The sequence below is a fragment of the Saccopteryx leptura genome, chromosome 1 (genome assembly GCF_036850995.1).
Source record: "Saccopteryx leptura isolate mSacLep1 chromosome 1, mSacLep1_pri_phased_curated, whole genome shotgun sequence".
NCBI lineage: Eukaryota > Metazoa > Chordata > Mammalia > Chiroptera > Emballonuridae > Saccopteryx > Saccopteryx leptura.
The window spans coordinates 97213367-97219725 of NC_089503.1; the positions used below are offsets into that span (position 1 = coordinate 97213367).

Below are 6359 nucleotides of genomic sequence, written 5' to 3' on the forward strand. Positions count from 1 at the left end.
AGCTGCAGTCCCTGCGCAGGTTGTTGGCTGCGCAGGTTTGGTTGGCTGCAGTGCCCCAGTCTCTTCGGAGGCGTGGGTTGCCTGCAGTCTCTGCGCAGGTTTGGGGGGCTGCAGTGTTCCCCTGTGTGGGTTACCTGCATCCCTGCGCAGGTTTGGGGGGCTGCAGTGCTCCCTTGCATGGGTTGCCTGCAGTCCCTGTGCAGGTCTGCAATAAAACTTATAAAATTCACTTTGGGTCTGCTGTAGTCTTTCTCGCTAGGATGTAACAGGTGGAGGCCCCTAGCGAGATTGGCCGTGTAAGACCCCTCCTCACGGAGTGGGCTGCAGCAGACGTTGGTAGCTGGCCAGCCTCCGGCAGTTGCCGTTTGAAATGGAATTTGGCTGATTTGAAACATTTGGAGTCTTGAGACTGTTTGGTAAGGAAGCTTCCTCTTTGAATATTTGGAAACAGAGCTCTGGTTAGAAAAGGGTGTAGTGGAGCAGGCGGGACGCCACCTGATTTCTCCCCACCCGGTTGGTCAGGGAATGCAGGACGCTGCCTTCTCCCTTTGGTTTTGGTTTAGAAGTTTTGTTTGTTTTGTGTGCATATTTGGTTTGTTTGTCTGCTACTAGAATGGCCAAGTTAAGAGCAGACTGGCCAAACCAAGGATTGCTAGACCCATAGAAAACATAGAGAGTCTAGCGTACTATCACCAGCACTCACCCGCAGGCAGGTGGCATGGTCAGTGTGCAGCCCAGTATAGCAGCAGAGGTAGAGAAAGAAAAGGCAGCCAGGCTGAAGCTGCCTGCAGGAGAAGTGGCAGGCTCCCCTCACAGTTTCAGGCACATGCCCTACCCCCTTGGGCACCGGCTCAAGGGCTGAGCCACTGCTTAGTCAGGCAAAAGATAACAGTGCAGTAAGCTAGAGGTTATCTGTTGTTGTATTCCCAATTTTGCTCTCTTAGTCAAGCCCCTCAGTGAGATCTTCTGAGCATGGCTTTTAAGGTCTATAACGACCAAGGAAATAACAGAAAAGGCAAATAAGGCCCAAAAGAAGTCAGGAAATACCAACTTTTGGCTCCAGCACCCTAAGGGGCTTCATAGCTTTCATCAAGGCCCTGCTCCAGAGTGGAAAGAAAGGTCATTGAACTGAAGCCTGCCAGGCTTCCCGGCCCCATCAAGGGACATGTCTGTGCTGTGGAAAGAGGGACATAAGAAGGTAAGCTGCCCCCTTGCTCCATGGAGGGAGGGTTCATTCTCTTCTAGCCCTGCTCCAGCTACCTGTGACCTGACCTTGCCCAGCGTGCTGGGAATTGCCACTGGAGGCCTAAGGACATCGTTCACGAGCCTAAGGTATTTCTTCCAAGTAGCAGATAAGCTAATAACACAAGGGCCATCTACTATGCCTTGCTTGAATATTTAAGTTTTATCTATCCCTCAAAGATCTCTACTGTGGGTATTGACAGTCTGGTTTTATTGCTTTATGTTTAGTGTCTCCTTTATTTCTCTTATCTCAACGCCCCATGCCTATTATAGGCTGGGACCTGCTGCTAATTCCAGCTAGAAGCAGTAGTCACTAGGACTTAAACTCTAACTGCAAAGTGTAGAAATGTAACACCCTTTCCCTAAGTACTTACAGGTTTTATAGGTTACTCAGCAAACTGTTCAAAGACTGTCCAAGAGGCACTTCTAGCAGTACACCACCCAAGGACTGACTCCCACCTAGACGGGTCCAGACACCATGATCCTGACAACTCCCACTACTGCCAAGGTAGAAGGCATACCCGCCTGGGTCCACCGCAGCCGGCTGAAGCTTGCAGTCCCAGCAGAGACACCTTTGTGGACAGCGAAGACTGACCCTGCCAACCCTTGTAAGCTGACCCTGAGAAGGACAGCATGCCCTGCTTCAGCCACAAACCAGAAGTTAACTGGTCCACGCATGGAGACTTTGGGGAGGGAGGGAAACTAAGGTAAAGGAAAGCCAAGTAAGTCATCTTAAGGTTTGATGCATGTACTGCTATGAGTCATACAGAAAGGGGTGTAGGTCCCTTGGCTGAGAGAAAAGCTATAAGGTAAATGAAAGTTATGTATGTGCTCATAGCTACCACTATAGAATAATCTGTGAATATTGGTCATGTGTCCAATAGGCTGCTTATGAAAAGGACACCTCCAAAAAGCAATCTTTAAAAGAGGATTACTTAGTACTAACTTAGTCTTTGCTGAAGGTTAAGGTTTTGAGGAAATAAATTAGAAAGGAATTGTATGGTTTTAATAATAGAAGGTATAAGGTGTAGAGGTACTTTTAAAAAGGAAAGGAAAAAGTAAGTTGTTATGAAGGCCAGTTATTTCTGGATAAGAAAGTGCATAAAAATTGAAGGTTTATGTAAGTTGCAGAAGGTTTGTGTAAGTTGCAGAAGGTTTGTATAAGTTGAAGCTTTATGTAAGTTGCAGAAGGTTTGTGCAAGTTGTAAGAAGTTAGTACAAAGAAGAAAAATACAAGGCAGAAAGAAATTAGTCCATAAAGCTTGTAGTACTAAGGGCACACTATCAGCGTGCCAGCACATACTAGGGAGAACCCCTGACCTAATTAGCTTATAGCTACAGCTAAAGTAGAAAATTCTCATGAGCCCCAGCCTTATACCATTCTCCCCACTGATGAAGAATCAAGGATTTGATTTATGCCCAAAAGAGATGGGGGAATGTTAGATTCAGGGAGTACTGACATGCTGGGGCTGCCAAGAGTGTACAAGGTCCCTGTGACGCTGAAAACAAAGAGTTCAGCAACATCCTGCATTGAGTCAGAGACCCTTATCAGAAGTTTATGTTTAAAATTCTCCACTGAGTAATACCCTCCCCCCCCCCCGTAACTACGCACGACCTCCCTAGCCAATGACTAACAGCCACATCAGCTTCTGTATGATGCTTGCTCATCCTAGACAGCCACCCTATAAAAAGGAGCCATTTTAGAAGCTCGGAGCTGCAGTCCCTGCGCAGGTTTAGGGGACTGCAGTCCCTGCGCAGTTTGTTGGCTGCGCAGGTTTGGTTGGCTGCAGTGCTCCAGTCTCTTCGGAGGCGTGGGTTGGCTGCAGTCCCTGTGCAGGTTTGGGGGGCTGCAGTCCCTATGCAGGTTTGGGGGGCTGCAGTCCCTGCGCAGTTTGTTGGCTGCGCAGGTTTGGTTGGTTGCAGTGCCCCAGTCTCTTCGGAGGCGTGGGTTGCCTGCAGTCCCTGCGCAGGTTTGGGGGGCTGCAGTGTTCCCCTGTGTGGGTTACCTGCATCCCTGCGCAGGTTTGGGGGGCTGCAGTGCTCCCTTGCATGGGTTGCCTGCAGTCCCTGTGCAGGTCTGCAATAAAACTTATAAAATTCACTTTGCGTCTGCTGTGGCCTTTCTCGCTAGGATGTAACATTCACCTCTGTTCCCCATCTCCTTCTCTCTGCACAAACTGCACAAACTGGCTTCTCCTTCAGCACTCTGCCATCTTGGCTGCTTCTCCTCTGTAATGCTAATTTCAGGATCAGAGAGAGGTGGGGGAGAGGGAGACCTGGTCTCCCTTATTTTATAGTGTAGAAACTAAAGCCTTTAAGCCAGTATACAAATAAGGAAGTCTCTGATACAAAGCCACTTATCTGAGGCATAAATGGGATTCCTCATGAGAGTGCACCACCCCACATCATGCAACAGTCAAGGGTGTAGGGAAAAGCTTAATGTTGAGAAGATCTTAGTATTAAAAGGGTGGGAAAGGCTTAATCTTAAAACTAAGCCTTAGGCTATAAGGACCCTGCCTGCTCACAGCCTGTCCCCCACACCAATGCAAACTATAAGCAAGCAAACATATACATCATATGTGTATTTGCAAACTTATTTGACCCACAGGCAGGCAGTGGGGGAGAGTACTGGAGAAGTTCCCCTGGTCCTGGGTAGGCTGTACTCTCTATTATCCCTGTGATCTCCTGAGGTCCTATATCGAAAAGGCAGAAAGGGGACCTGGAGGCAGAAAGGCCAAGTTACTTGAATGTGTTCAGTAACCTGCTCAGTGATGAGTCCTCTGAGCCTCAGTCTGTGGGGCGCCTAGGACCATGTGTGCCTCTTTCCCCAGGGTGGTGCAAGTCTGGACACTGGGACAGTGGGCAGAGCTGCACACGCAGGGCCACGCAGACCCCTGAGAGGAGGGCCTGGTGTTTTGCCACCAGTCATGAAGTGTAAACAGCAGCAACCCAGATTCTGCATCTTATTAGGAAGGTCACTTTAGGGGGACCAAGCTTCTGAACTGAGGAGTTGGGGGACGGGAGGCTGGCAAACAGACGTTGGGTCTTTAGGGCTGAGGAAGCAGGAGATCAAGGGATGTTCAGAAGGCAAACAGGACCTGTGTGTGGATGCTGCCCAGACAGGCATATCATGAAATAGTTTACAACAACAAGGAGCTAAATATTAAGATTATAAAAAGACTTATTGTATTATTAACTCACTTTTAACATGGAGAAAATGGAAACTCAGAGAAGTTCTTCAACTTGCTCAAGGTCCTACAGTAAATGGGACTCAGAAAAGACAGCTGTGGGCTGGGTGGGCTTGTTACTGGAAAGGGGACCTGGCCCTAGAAGGTCTGCCTAGAGAGCCCTCTCCTCTGTGCACAGAAACCAAGGTGTGGGCCACTCTCTGACCAGTCCTGGCTACACTCTTCTTCCACCCTTCCCTCTTACAGCATCTAGAGCAGGGGTCAACCTTTTTATACCTACCGCCCACTTTTGTATCTCTGTTAGTAGTAAAATTTTCTAACCGCCCACCGGTTCCACGGTAATGGTGATTTATAAAGTAGGGAAATAACTTTACTTTATAAAATTTATAAAGCAGAGTTACAGCAAGTGAAAGCATATAATAATAATTACTTACCAAGTACTTTATGTCGAATTTTTGCTAAGTTTGGCAGAGTAAATCTTTATAAAATAACTTACTATAGTTAAATCTATCTTTTTATTTATACTTTGGTTGCTCCGCTACCACCCACCATGAAAACTGGAACGCCTACTAGTGGGCGGGAGGGACCAAGTTGACTACCACTGCTCTAGAGGCTCAGGAGGCCTGCTCTGCCCTCAGCTTCTGAGCCAGGCCAAATTCCGAGTGAGCACATGCACAACCACCGCTCAGCCTGCCTGGTTGGTCAGAACTATATTCTCCTCCTCCCTCTCTGTCCAGGACCTGAGTGGCCCCGGTGAGGCTGAGGAGGGCCTGACATTGCTACCATCCTTCATTTCTGGGACCCAGAGAGTCAACTGGCATGGTTGCACTGATAAGCAGAAGGGACTTGGGAAATGGGAATGGATTTTGAGGACTTACAGGGCACAAGGGGGCTTTCCTGGGAAAGAGCAGGTACTGAATGGCGGATTCACTTGTGACCTTGGGGTTCCCAGCTTCAGCTTCTCTAACCCTCTCTCGGCCTTTTCCAAAGTACTGGGACAATAAAATACTAGTTAGTGCATTGGGCCAGCAGGGCTGGACGCTCAGCCTGACTCGCGGGGAACCAATCACCATATACTGACTGTGACAATGTGACAAGCCCAACTGAGGAAGCTGGCACTGACTGTTCTTCCATCCTGTGGACAGACTTGTTATTTACATTAACTGGTGTTTATTTGAATCTAATTTGTTAACCAATCACAGCCTATGCAACTTGGTGCAGCTGCCTTTCCATAAAGATCCACCAAGATCCCCTTTTTTTTTCCAAACATGGAACACTTCCTGAATTTGCGTCATCCTTGTGCAGGGGCCACGCTAATCTTCTCTGTATTGTTTCAATTTCGGTATGTGCTGCTGAAGAGAGAACCAAGACCTCATTCCAAGAGGCTGGTCCAGGCAGGTTAGGGAACTGGTGGTGGTGATGTGGGCATGGGCTTGAACGTCCTCTAACCACAACTCTCTCCACCCTCACTGCCCTTGTGTGAAACTTCCTCTGGCTCTCTGCGATTTCCATAACCCTCCCCTCACTCCGTACCAGATGTTTTTCCCTGAGGCCATCTTGTTGGATTTTTTTTAAAGATTTTATTTATTGATTTTAGAGAGAGGAGAGAGAAAGAGAAAGGGGTGGGAAGGAGTAGAAAGCATCATCAACTCATTGTTGTTTCCCATATGAGCCTTGACCAGGCAAGCCCAGGGTTTTGAACTGGTGACCTCAGCATTCCAGGTCGATGATATATCCACTGCGCTACTATAGATCAGGCAAGATCCCCTTGTTTTGAATCAATTGTCCTAGTCTCAGTTTCCTCGTTGTTTGGTAGAGGCAGCTACCAGATATCTCAGTTGGGAAAGTGACTGGTTTCTGTGCAAGCATTATACAGTGAGTAGGGGGCCAGCGCTGGCTTGCGTTGGGTCGCAGGGGTCAATTGTGGAA

The 6359-nt window shown here is 48.1% G+C and overlaps 1 non-coding gene across 1 annotated transcript; it reads right to left on the reverse strand.

Annotated features, from left to right (window-relative positions):
* Positions 1 to 5692: 5692 nt before the first annotated feature.
* LOC136390265 (U6 spliceosomal RNA) lies at positions 5693 to 5795 on the reverse strand. Its single transcript, XR_010748692.1, has one exon. It is a non-coding gene; the product is annotated as a U6 spliceosomal RNA (small nuclear RNA).
* Positions 5796 to 6359: the final 564 nt, after the last annotated feature.